This window comes from Pteronotus mesoamericanus, unplaced genomic scaffold, assembly GCF_021234165.1.
Source record: "Pteronotus mesoamericanus isolate MK-2021 breed Mesoamerican mustached bat unplaced genomic scaffold, CSHL_Meso_final contig_94, whole genome shotgun sequence".
Taxonomy (NCBI): domain Eukaryota; kingdom Metazoa; phylum Chordata; class Mammalia; order Chiroptera; family Mormoopidae; genus Pteronotus; species Pteronotus mesoamericanus.
Window position 1 is genome coordinate 43,913,760 of NW_026555285.1, and position 13,608 is coordinate 43,927,367.

The 13,608-nt window shown below is 44.7% G+C and overlaps 1 non-coding gene across 1 annotated transcript; it reads right to left on the reverse strand.

Annotated features, from left to right (window-relative positions):
* Window positions 1-12,668: 12,668 nt before the first annotated feature.
* On the reverse strand, window positions 12,669-12,741 carry TRNAF-GAA (transfer RNA phenylalanine (anticodon GAA)). Its single transcript has one exon. It is a non-coding gene; the product is annotated as a tRNA-Phe (tRNA).
* Window positions 12,742-13,608: the final 867 nt, after the last annotated feature.

Genomic DNA, 13,608 nt, shown 5'->3' on the forward strand with positions numbered 1-13,608 from the left:
TACGTATTGAGTTCTGAGATGGTAATTAAGGACGTTTAATAGAATCTGTAAGTGGTTCCTGTGTGACTTCAAGATGTCTCTCAGAAGTCAAAAGGGTCAAATGGAGCCTCCAAACACAAATCTTGCTATTTAAGATTCCCAATAATCCCAATCTTAACCCCTTAATTGCTTTCATATATTGTACCATTTCCTGCAAAATTTAAATTAAAATCAATACAACGAATGCTCAGTATGTAAAACAATTCAAGGCTCTATTTCAGCATGAAGTTTCATTTAAGCTGTAGGAATAGAAAGAAAAGACAACCCTTTGTTCTCTTCACTTCACAATCTTGCAAATGGCCTCTTAGCCAAAATAGCTTCTCTAATCTTTAAGTTTTAATTAGCTGCCCACAATTCATAAAGTATCAGGAATTAAAATGCTGATACCTCATTCTCCTGAGAAATGGCACACAATTAACCTCTTTTTTTTTTTCTGGTCAAAGGCAGAAATTGAGAAAGGGTAATGACAAAATTAATCTATTCTGGTGGCAAGGCTGGAAAATAGCCGCTGACCCCGTGTCAAAGAGGAAAGCCATTGCGCGCATGCGCAGAGATTGTGAGTGCGGGGGGGTGTGTGTGTGTGTGTGTGTGTGTGTGTGTGTGTGTGTGTGTGTGTGTGTGTGTGTGTGTGTGTGTGTGTGTGTGTGTGTGTGTGTGTGTGTGTGTGTGCGTGTGCGTGTGTGTGTGTGTGTGTCAGCCAAGTATGTCAAAAACCCTATTGAGCCCCCAAAATCTTACAAAAACTACAACCCACCTTCCTTTTGCCTCTGGAGACGGATGTACACAGAGGCTTTAACTCATGCCTGAAGCTCTTGTGTTCTAAGGAGGTGGGTGGACGACCTAAAGCCTGAGACGCGCACCCCTTCCGGACGTGGTCTGAGCATCAAAACACGCTCCTGGCAGGGAAGCCCGATGGAGTTGCTGGCGCTGAGCGTATGCCTTTCTAGGATAACTTTTTCTCTCCAAAAGGTAGATTCTGCTTTTTTTTTTTAATTCCCAATTGTAAATTACAGGGTCAATATTTAGATAAGATCAACCATAGCCATTGAAACCTAACGAGAGCTCAGAGAGGCGGAATAGAGTTCCAGACTTTGGAACTGGCTCTCAATGAAGACGTGAGGAGGTGGGGTGGGGGCTGCGGAGACCACCTGCCTGATGTGGAGCCCCAGCTCGGCGACACCCTAGCTGTGTGATCTAGAGCAACTTACTTAACCTCTCCAAGTTGGGCTACGTATCTCTAAAACGGGAACAAAAACCTCTGTTGTCCGGAGGGAACAGAGAACGCTTAAAATATGCTTAGCACAGTGCTCTCCAGTTTATAAGCGCTCGTAACTATTACTGTCAATAGACGGACCCAAACGCCTTTAATGATGAGTACAAAGGAAGAAAGATGCTCTTTCATGTTAAACACGCTTTGGTGATTCCAATTGCTACTGTTTGTTTTTCACGTAACAAATGTATTAAGATATAATTCCTGCACCATACAATTAACCCATTTAAAAGGGCCACTGCGATGGTTCTTTAGTCTATTCACAGGGTTGTACCACCATCACCACAGTGAATTTGGGCACATTTTCTTGACTGCAAGAAGAAACACCATCCCCATTAGCTATCGTGCCCAGTCCTCTGTTTCTCCCAGCCCTCCGCAACAAGTGATCTACTTCCTCTACCAGTTTGCCTATTTTAGACATTTTATATGGATTGAGTAATAGAATATCTTTTGTGGAGGTTCCTTTTACTTATCATAATGTTTTAAAGGTTCATCCATGCTGTAACCTATATTAGGACTCTATTTCTTTTTATGGTTGAAGGATACTCTGTTGTGTGAATGTACTACATTTTGCTTATCTATTGCTATTTTTCCTGAGTGGAGTAATTGTAAATCCAATACTAAATAACAAAAGCATAATAACACCTACTACCAACCTTCACCCACACAAAGGTGCTTTCTAGCCTACTGGCTGCATTGACATATGATTTGATTTGAACGTGAACATTTTTATTTGCAGTTCCCAACAGTCCGGGGTGGCGGGTGTTGTTTCACATTTTATAGACAAGCCCAGGGAAGTTACAAGTTTTAGCAAAGATTACAAAGCCACATGGTTATTGCCAGAACCGGAACTCAAACTGTACTCCCTGAGCCAAGTCCCATGTTTCTCCTTACAGCAGATGGGTGTGTGAAAGTCCGCAGCAGTGAAAGGCACAGAACACAGAGCCTCAGGAGGAGCCAGCTGTGCCATCCTCTTGGCCTTGGACTTCAGCCTCTAAAACTGAGACAACAGCCGCCAGGTTTGTGCTGTGTTGTTATGGAAGCCCTAGCAAACTAGTAAAGGCTCCTTCCCTCGCTTTTTGGAATTACTTCCCATCTCACATCCTTTCTTCACGTCACAAGGAGACCTCCCTCTTTCATTCCGGCCTCACTTTAGGGGGCACGGGAGATCCTTTCTTCCAGGAGGTTGTGCCAGGGCAAAGTGTGTTGTGTTAAGTATAACTCTAGGGGACTCTGCACAGCTGAGAATACTGAGACATTCCCTTTTAATAAATTCATTCCATTCATCTCTCTATACTAAATTTTCAAGCTAAGAATATTTTTAAGTGGCCAATAATTGACGTAGTAATATAGCATACACCTGTGTTTAGAGTTCAGCATGTTCCAGCCTCTGTTTGGGCACCTATATTAGCAATTTAAGGGTCACGACAATCCTATGAGGGAGGCACTCTACGATCATCTCCATTTTACAGGTGAGAAAACCGAGGCAAGGAGAGATCGAATGACTCCCACCAGGTCAAGCTGAGCCAGAGGTCAGAGCCAGAATTCAAAGCCAGGCTGCAACCTGGCTGCAGAGTCTATGCTCTGAACCACTATGCTAGATCACGTCTTCCAAGCAGAATTATGGCATTAGTGTGGGTCTATTATTTAGGGTATCAATCATCTCTGTCACCAAGGAGTGCAGCCCAGTGTTCTGAAAATAGGATGATGGCACACATCCATGCCACCTGCAGTGGATCATTTTGTGCCACTGTGGGCTAGCAGAACTGGGAACTCCCAGGCATGGCTGCTCCAAAGCCACGTGTACACCTGGCTACACCCTCGAGTGCCTCGGTACACACCCTTTGCTTGCCAGGCATTGCCCTCAACCTGGCACCTTTCGTATGGCAGCCTTTGTGGATGCCCTTCCTCCCTCCCAGAATCTTCAAGCTTTGCATGGCCCCCTTCACAAAGGGAAAGGCACAACTTCTAGGGTACCCTGGAATCACGGTGCCCTGAATCCACCTACCCAGGAACTTGTCTCTGCTCAGGTGACCCTGAAAAATGCTTGCTCTGCCTTTGTAAACTTGTCACTTATGCAAACTGCTCCTGAAGTTGAGCCCGAAGGCTGTGAGATTATAATGCTACGTGGGTAAGCTCGAATTTGTTCTAAGGACAGTTTGACGTTGGCACTGAATTCTGGTCACATGTGCCATGTTCATGGCTTGTGGCTTGTGAGTACAGTTAGCTACTTGTAGCTTGACAGAACTATGGCGTGTATGGCTTTGGGGCCCCAACTGTGAGCACGGTCGTGGCAAGAACCAAGTCGGGCTCTCGCTGTGTGCCCGCACATGTAGTCAACACGGGTTCCCTGTGGAAGCATGTGAGTCAGGCAGTGTGGAGGGCGCTGCGAGCGTAAGGATGAGCAACAACAGTTCCTAGCCTCAGGGGGCTGAAAATCCAGATTAAAGACGTTAAAAACCCACCACGAAGGATTTCCTTGGCTCTGTCTGAGTAATAATACTATTAGTCTGACTTACTCAAGTAGCAATTCTTGAAAAAGGGCCTCCATGGCAAACTAAATTTGGGAAATGACAAATATTTACTGTTAGGCCTCTCTCGCCAACCCTCTTTTCTTTCTCCCAACTATAACACAAGAGGACAGTAAAAATTGGGCAGTAAAAAAGAAACACACACAAAAAAGTATTTTATTTGTTTAACCCAGCTATAGCCTAAGTTATTAGACTATGAGCCTGACTGGCGCAGCTCAGTGGGTTGGGTGTCATCCCACAAAGCAAAGCGTCGCTGGTTCCGTTCCCAGTCAGGGCATGTGCCTGGGTCGTGGATTCGGTCCCTGGTTGGGGCATGTGTGAGAGGCAACCGATGTTCCCCTCTCACGTTGATGTTTCTCTCCCTCTCTGTCTCCCTCCCTTCCCCTCTCTCTAAAAATAAATGAATAAAAATATTTTTTTAAAAGTTGTTAGACTGTGAAATTATCTTTCTTCAAAGAAAGCTAACATGTTATCCAAAATATTTAATGGGGACTTTTTTTAAACCTCAGGTGCAGGCCGCATTATAGAATGGGGTAACCAGGCAGCGTTGTGCCAGCCACCAAGGCAGGCCATACACCACAGGATAGATGACCAGCTAGAGAAACCAGCAATTACTGGATCCTACAGAATACCCTAGTTGAAGAAAATGGAATAGATGCTCCCTTATTGACTGAACGGTAGCTGGTCAGTAGGACTGGTCATTGAAAAAGCTGGTTAAAACATGGAATCATGAAAAAAGGACCTTGGCACCTCAAACATTTTATTTTACCTCCGAACATTTAACTCTTCATTCATTCACAAATCTTGTGATGTGGGGATACCTTGCTCGAGTATCAGTTGGCTGATTAACCTTGTTACATGCATTGTATACCATGATGCACCGCCCGTGATTCCCACTGGGGCAACATCATAATAATTCTTATGAGGCAAGTTGTACACAGCCTCTTTTTACATTCACAATTTCCCTGATTTTTAAATTTATCTCTCTTCATCAGCTAACCCATTGTGGCCAGTCCTCCAACAAAGATAAAGTAATCAAATAAGTTTCCCCTCAAATCAAAGGCTGGTATCTCCTCAAAGGAAGAACTGTTAAGTTCCCAGGTCAAGTTGAATGGAAAGTACAATAGGTCAAGGGGCTGAGCACCCCCCTTACAGGCTTATAATATCTATCAGCTGGCACCTTCATTTTATTAAGTATTTCAATAGAATCCAACTTCATTTTCCTAGAAAATCCAGTTCTTTCTTTGCCTTTTGCTTTTCACACTTACACAATAGTAAGTACAACTGGCATGACTAAGTTTGGAAACTGGAACAATAGAACGACTTTTGGCAAGCATACAACTCAAGTGCTGGGAGCAGAGAGTGCCGGGGGACTGGGGAGGAGCCAGCTCGCCCTGAGCCTTCGGTCATCCCCGATCATCGGGCGATTTGTTCCAAAGTGATGGAAAGCGCAGGCCGACCCTTCAAGGGGCAGTCTGTTGGGACAGTTTCTACAGCTCAGAAGCTGATGAGTGGCCAAAAGCTCTTCCATGTTTAGAGAAACTGAACCCTTTATCTAAGGCCCAGTGGACCAAAGTATGTGCCCAGAGATGTGGCAGCTGCGAGGGGCCAGTGCCAGACACATTCTAGGATCCAGGGTTGACAGGTCCAACCCTCAAGAATGCCATGCACCAGAAGGCCTAGGCCAGGTGACTTAACATTCACACTGGACAGAATAATGTTCCAGAAGCTGCCCAGGCCTGTGGTGTCCAGCAGGTGCCCTTCAAAGGGGCCCTCCCGCACACACCTGCTGAAGACCAGCACCTGCATGGCAAACAACGAACTGATCACGGATGCATTATGTCAAATGTTCACATTATTAAGACATGTTTCTATTTGTGTTGCGCTGTTTGCTTTCTTTATGGCCCCCTGAACACAAAATCTTTAGTCAACTTGCAATCTCTGTTACATCTGGAAGGTTTTCTAAAACCTGTTTACCTAGAAAGTTATTTAAATCTTACATTTAAAAATAGCAGCCAGGACATCTTAAGGAAGTTGAAAGGTGGAGTGAATATTTTGATTGTTGCCGGTAAGGCATTTATTGAATGTCACCATGTAACGTGCGACTATGATCCTAGATCATGAATCTATGGCCTAAATTTGCCCGGGCTTGTGCCCTGGCAGGTTCTGGTCTGCAAAATGACTCGACTTGTCTCTGTTATGCTAAGACAAACCCATGTGTTTTTTGGAGCATGAACAAAGAGATGCAGCTTTCTGCTGTCCTGTTCTGCTATGCTGAAGAAGGTTTCAAGCCCTTCTTCTCCCCGCCTTCTTTAATTATGCAAATAATAAAATTTAATTATGCAAATAAGATGTTTTTTAAATACAGATTACAAAAGAAGAAAATCATCCATGATCTTAAATTGGCCATACAACCTTTTTAGTCCTTCTAAAAGAGTTGCTTATTGCCAAACCACTAGACATTAGGGAGCATTTCCAGAGAGCCTAAAATGTGTCTGTCACAGTGCTACATGACAGGAGATATAGAAAAGAAATGGAAACCTCAGTCTAGACCCTCCAAGGAGTTCATGGTCATGTTAGGGACTATAATGAAAAGAAGTACAGCCAGGGACTATACCATGGTGGTGACCACCATTGGCAGAAGGAAAGGGGAGACGATGTGTTAATATGCATTCAGCACCTACTATGGGTCCTCTGCTATGCACATGAATTGCGAGCTTAAGGAGATGGTAGCAGCCAGTCAGGAAAAAAGACCCGTGAAACCTAACAAAATATTATCTAGACGGACGCGTAGATGAAGTGTGGGAGGCACAGAGCACGGTGCATCTAGGCCTTCCCGGCAGCCAGGAGGAAACCGGGTCAAGCTGCCCGCTGCGGGGCGAGAGCCGCGGCGGCAAGGAGCGCTTCCCGAGCGCGTGGAATGCGCCTGGCCCGGCCCGCGGGGCACTTTTCATAGGTTCTCGCGCTTCATTCTCACATTGGCCCCACCAAATGAGTGTTTTTCCTTTTCTCTCTTTTACAGTGGGGAGGCTGAAACAGGGAAGGGTCAGAGAACGTGTGAACAGCACGCAGCCAACAGGTGGAGTCAGAGCTCAGGGCCAGCGGCCCGCAGCCAGGGCTGTGCTCTCGACCGCTCCCCACGCGAACACACGCAGCTGTGGCACCTTGGCCTCAGCCTTCTCTGCCTCCTGATGGGCTGTGTTTCCTCCTCTGCATCCACTGCAGTCAACAAAGCACATGGTTTGGGTGCATCATCCATTTTTTCCCCCAGTGGGAGAGTTCAAGGCTATAAACTGCCGCAATGAGCCTCGCCCCATAGCCTTCAGTCAGCTTGGCCGAGGGTGACAGGCTCTCCCCTGTCTATCACAAATGCAGTCGGGAGCTCAGATTTCAAAGAAAGTCACGTTGGGATTCTCCTGCAGCGCCTCTCTTTGCCTAGGATAAAAAGCTCTTTGCTGAGGATTCCCACCTGCACAGCCAGATCAGTTGTCCTAGCCACCGCTCGCTTCTCCACCCTCCCCGCCCCACCCCCGCACTGCAGGGGGGAGGCTTTGACGGCCCCCACTCGTGCCTGCCGGGTTTCCTGGACTTTGCTGTCTTTGCCCTTTTCCTTTTGTTCTGAGAGCCCAAGCACTGCTCCACCTTCTGGGAGTGCGCGCTCCACACCGCTCCAGCCACTGCGCCAGGTCCCGGGTCCTCTTTCAGAGCGTCACCACTGAGCAACACACGCATTGCCCTGCTAGAACTCTGGACCTCTGAGGCGCCTCTCCCGGAATCAGCGCCACCTTTTTTTGAGGAGGTAGCATTTTGTCACAGGAAATGAGAACACATTCAAATCTGAAAATGAAAGATGGGGCAGAATCACGTGCCCAGTGCATAATAGTGAGCTCCTTGGGAGGTCAAAACGGGGGGGGGGGGGGCGGGGGGAGCAATATTAGCTTAAACTATTGGAAAAGGTTTTATGAGGAGGCAAAGCTTGTGAGAGCTTGAAAAATGGTGTGAATTAGACACTGAAGAAATAAGATGTGAAACAAATGGGCATCTCATTATTTTATCTGAACAATTCTCCATAAGAAAATGCTTAGCAGAAAAATGTTTTGACGCTGCTGTATACCTCTATTTCATTATTTAATCAATAGCTGAAGCTACTTAACAAATCAGCCTTCAGTTTTCAAAAGGAATAAAACCAATATTTCTGTTAATAGTTGTTCTTGGAATAAGAGGTCAGGCCATTCAAATTTAGACCCAGTTGATGGATTTAATATTAAAGCCCTTTGCAATCATATCTTTAGAATTAGATTCAATTACAGAATGTAATCACTGATATTGAGTGAGCTTATCTTTGAATCCTTTACAGCATACTAAATATGGTTTACAAGTTCAACTCAAGTTTATAATTGGTTAAGAAAAAGAGAACAGAGAAAAAGAAAGTATGGTGCTGTGTGAAAAGAAGAAGTAATGTAGATCTTTAGAAAAAAAGTTTTATGACAGTGTGCATAATAATATTTGTATAAAATGTCACATGTGATTGTACATGTGGAACTGAAGGGTAAACTAGAAGCTTCCAACAATGGTCATCTCTGCAGAGGATAACTCAGCTCAGAGCTAAAATGAAAATGTACTTTTCCTTGTTTACCTCCTTCTCTGTTTAAATTTCTCACCATGTCATTCAATAATCAATTCTAAAAAAAAATAAATTAAGATTTTTTGGAAGTGTCTGAAGGGTGGCAGAATATGTCAACCCAAACATGCCACTTTCACATAAGCATTATTCTGAGCTGAATGCAACTGAGACAAAGCAGATGTAAGAAAAGCTCTCTGCCCTCTCCTATTTGCCTAAAAGCAGGACTCAATTTGTAAAGATGTCCTCTCTCCCCTCTCTACCAGGAAGGACAGAAGTTAATCACCAGAGATGGTTAGACTCTAATCAGCTCCGAGTTGGCACCAGAGCTTTCACGTAACAAGCTTTACTAACTCACCCTCATCTTCCATTATTTCCCCCATGTATCTGCTTTCCTACAACTTGCCACCCTAGCAGCTCCAAGTCCTTTTCCTTTGTCTTGTCACTTCTCTACAAGTATAAGATGCTATATAAACCCAAGTTCTCACCACCCCTTAGAGTTACTCATCACTGAGTAGGACTCCCATGTGCTTGCATGCTGCACATATTAATAACCTTCTGTTTGTTTTTCCCTTGTTAATCTGCCTTTTGTCAGTCCAAGTTACAAGGCCCCAGCCAAGGACCTCAGAGGGTAGCGGGGAAGGTTTTCTTCCTCCCGTACATACCCAAGCCATCTAGCAGTCAGTCCCCTTACATACAGACAAATCTATTAAACAACAATTCTCTAAATTACCCAATCTTAGCTGGATGCTTTTTCTGTCACAAAATTAGATCAAATATTTTATCACAATTCCTCTCTTTAGCTAACAGAAATCTCTCATGCCTTCATCTAAATCTGTATCTTCTTGCAGCATCTTCCTAAAAATTATATACTCTTGAGAAACAATAATTTGAAGACAGTAGTCAAATTACTCTTAGCTTTCTTTTATCTTAGCAAATCTATTTCATATCATTTTTTGTTCTTTTATGAAAATAATTCTCCTATTCCTTAATCATGTTTTTGTTCTTTGTTAATCCTCTCCTCTTAACGCTGAGTTAATGAAAACTGAACAAAATGCTCTAACATGAAGTTCACTAAATAGTCAAATATTTGTGTACCCTGTTCAAGACATCTCGTTATATGGAAATTGGAATGTATGGGATTAGTGTGTGACTTGGTGTCTGTTAGAAAGAAGACCCTTGCCTTTGCTCAATGTCCTGTTTGCTTCTTGGGGTGTCTGCTGGCCCTCTCCCAAACATTGCATCCAACAGCTGGGGACTACTAACAATTCCTCAAGATTTTCGGTCCCATAAGTGAACTACACTTAAGAAGGTAATCCACTCTGACACCACATCTTAAGGATGACGGTGCAGGGTCCATGTAGTTCTGGAATCTGAGGCTAATCCGAACAGGAGTTGTATTTCTGACCAGGGCACAACATCAGATACATCAGATATGATGAATAATATAACATGAAACTAAACAACTATAAACCACTATGCATGTATGAGAGTAGATGTAGGACCCAAGACTAATAAAACTAGCATTAATGTATGTACACGCTGATTCCACAAAAGGTCCCAATGAATTATTAAATGCTCATCTAGTTCAATTGTACATAACAATTATAACAGCCTCCCTATATCATAATTCTGGCCTAAAATGAAAGTAGTATCCAAGGTAATAAGAAGTCAACAGTCTTTTAACAGCGTGCTTGAGTATCACCTTAGAAATTTGTCAGATGAGCCAGATCTCCCAAGTTTCTTTCTAAAATCTTCCCAAGGAACTTTGAGAAGATGCTCGCCGCCAACCCCCGTGCCGTTGCCACCTGGATAAGCGTCTGAACCAAGAGGACACTCACAACCTTTCTGCTGCTCATAGTGTGCTGGGCTGAACACTGGCGCATAAATGTTTCATGCTGATTGTGTTCTTTCCATTGAAAGCATTTCATTTCTAAAGTAAGGGCTGCCTCCACACTCCCACGCTTCACCCTTCACCTCCCCCTCAGGCATGAAGGGCTGTCCCAGAGCTGGCCGTGTCCAGGGAGCTCCTAAGAGACAATGCGTGTTTAGTCTTGGTCAGCCTTCACTCTTGGGAAATGCAACATTTGACACCTATCAGAGCACTTCCTGCTTCCATGGAAGGCAAGAAAAGTCATCAGATTACCTCTTGACAGGTTCTAAAGTAAAAGAAAAAATTGTATACATATACTACCCATATTTATCTTTAAAACTATATATATATGTGTGTGTGTGCGTATGTATGTACATATAAGTCTTTAAATACTGCCTACCTTCTTGATCATTCCTCCTTCCCACAAGGCCAACAATTTACAACCACCCCCCTGCCCTCTGCTCCCTCCCCCCGTACCTGCCCAAACCATCCCCTTTCATTTCTCCCTCTTCCAGCTTCTAGCCAGGTATGTGCCTCTAACCTCCTGCTGATACCACATGTTCCCACTCCAGTAGCAAATACATGGGGGTATTGCACAGGCCCCACATTGTCTGAAATGACTCACTTTCAACATCTACACTCTTCCTCTCCCATTTGAACACATGGAGAGCTGGTTGGTCCTACTTGGTCTTTCCCTGTCCCAGAAATCTTCCTCTGGGGACCCAACAAAACCTCCTTCCCCACAGAGCCGTTTCTGACTAACCAGCAAAGCCTTTACTTTCCTTCTAGAATTACCTCCACTTTTCTGCACACATCTTAGCCAAGTGCCCCAACAAGCACTGCATTCACGAGTAGTAACATTAAGGATGTGGCAGGAGTTCGAAGCCAGACATATATTTATTTAATCCTTGCAGTCCTAAAGAACTGTTATATGTAGAATGAAGATAATGATACGTACTTCATAAGGCAGTTAGGAAGATCAAATAATGCCTGCCACATAGTGGGAGATCAGTTCATTAATGTTTGATTGATGAATGAATTAATAACCTGAGAGCACACGGCACTTCATTAACGTGAGTTCCCTTTCCTTCACACAACAGTCGAACCAGAAGGTACACAAAGACCAAATGCAGGAATCCAACAAGTGGCTGTCTTTTATCTGTAAGCCAGTAAATCAGCGCCCCGCTAAACTATACATCCCATTTTCTAGTGACTCCGATAGATTAGAATTCTAATCTGCGTCCCTGCCCCTCCTGCCCCTGAGTCCCTGCTCAGCTGCGGGAGCTACACTTAGAATAAGGCGCCTGGGGCCTTCACTTTCTTTACGCTACACCGTCTAGTTTAGCCTCGTGGTGGGCTCCCACTGGCAGCTAGAAAAGGTGATACCGCTGCACATCCCACCCACAACACACACACGTACTGTGAAAGTAAAAATTCTTTAAGAAAAATTAATTTTGAGTACATGGCAAAGTTTGATTTCAGACCTGCAGAACAAAAGACAGCAAACAGGAAAAGCGTGTTCACAAAAAGTCTTAGTAAAAGGCTCTTTTAGAAATAGAAAGGAAAAAACAATTTTAAAAAACATTTTTAAGAAATAGGAATATCTAGATAAATGGATCTAACTAACACCCAGTGTTGGAAACAAGAGTTTCTGATTCGTCTCGTCTGAGATGGGGCCCGGAAGACAGATTTCTAACTAGTTCGTAGCTGACGATGCGGATGCTGGACCAGGGACCACACTTTGAGAACCGCCGGCCTGGGTTCCAAATGAAACTGTTGAGCTGCTGGACGGAGTGATTTCCGAGCAGTACAGCTGCCACGCCTTTATCCGCTGGGCAAGTGACTCTGCTGACGCCACCCGAGCGCCCCGCCTCCGCCTCTAGCCAGAAACAAGGAGCCGTCCCTGTTTCATTCAACAGTAGGGCTTTTCAAATGGCGATGCTTGGGGGAATGAAAACGCGGGATGAAGCTTCCTCTCTCGTCCCCCAAAACAGATCAACTGCTTTCTCGCCCCGGGCCTCAAGGCGGTGCTGCCCAGGCTTCCTACGCGCGGAGACCTGGACGGGACCTGGGCCAGCGGAGGTCCCGGTCCCGGTCTCCATCCCTGGGGAGCAGGGCTTCGCCAACCCCCAGGCGCCGCATCGCGCACGCGCAGCAACGCCCCCGACGGCCCGCCCGGAAGGCGCCCCAGAAATGGAGGTGCCGAGCGCTCTTCTAGTCCCAGTTTTCACTTCAGGGGGCTTTAGTAAATCAAATTAGTCCTGACGAAAGATCCTATGAAGTTTGAATCCCTTCGAATAAATAATTAATTCTTTTTTTAAAAAAGAGAGGGTTTGCCGAAACCCGGGATCGAACCAGGGACCTTTAGATCTTCAGTCTAACGCTCTCCCAACTGAGCTATTTCGGCCCCTTCCACATTGCCCGAGAGCAAGGTATTACTGAATTTCTCCAACTTCCTGCTCCCCCGTTCCCAATAATCACGATGTTTCTTTATTGTCACGCTAAACTGTTACGTAAGAACACTTCTGTCTTGCTTTTTACAAGCCATGATTTAGCCGCATTGTATACGTTACTTACTTTTTTTCAACACGAATGGATGCATTCGAATGTGGACAAATAAGGAAGAGAAAACACGACTGAATGTTTGGAAGTGTTTGCAATCGCTCAAGTGGAGAGTCGCTTTTTGAGTCCCTTTGTTGTGTCAAATCCAAGTAACAGAAGAATTTGAGATTGAAAAGAAGGCATTGGCAAAGGAGGCAAAAGAGGCCAGAGAACTTGGGGATGAATATTAATCTGTGAAGGTTTTGGGGGGCTTGGAGTGAAAGGAGACATTTGAAGGATCAGCTTTATGCGGGTCCTACCTAAAGAAAGAGATAAGAGGATTTTTACAGGCCTTCTTGTGCGTCGTGAATGTAGCTACCTTTCAAAACAGTGCAGGAAAGACTTGAACCTGGGTGACTAGGAAAATGGCAGGTAAGTTTTGATGGGATTCGGGGGTCAGGTAGGGGGAGAAGAAAAGGGCCAGGGTCTAAGGGGAAATGGAGGGAAAAGGATAGGAGAGAGAAGAGAAGAACACAACCGATTAACTTCATGTTTCACAAATTAATGATTAACATCCTTTGGCAAAATACAAGATAATAGAAGCTGCATTTGTAATAGGGATCACTTGTCAAATAAAGGTGGATTTCAGAACCTAAGTGTTGTGATGTATGCTGTGGATTAACTGGGTGGCCATGAAACCTGGCTTGCCAAGAACAGTCCTTGTTTACCTCTG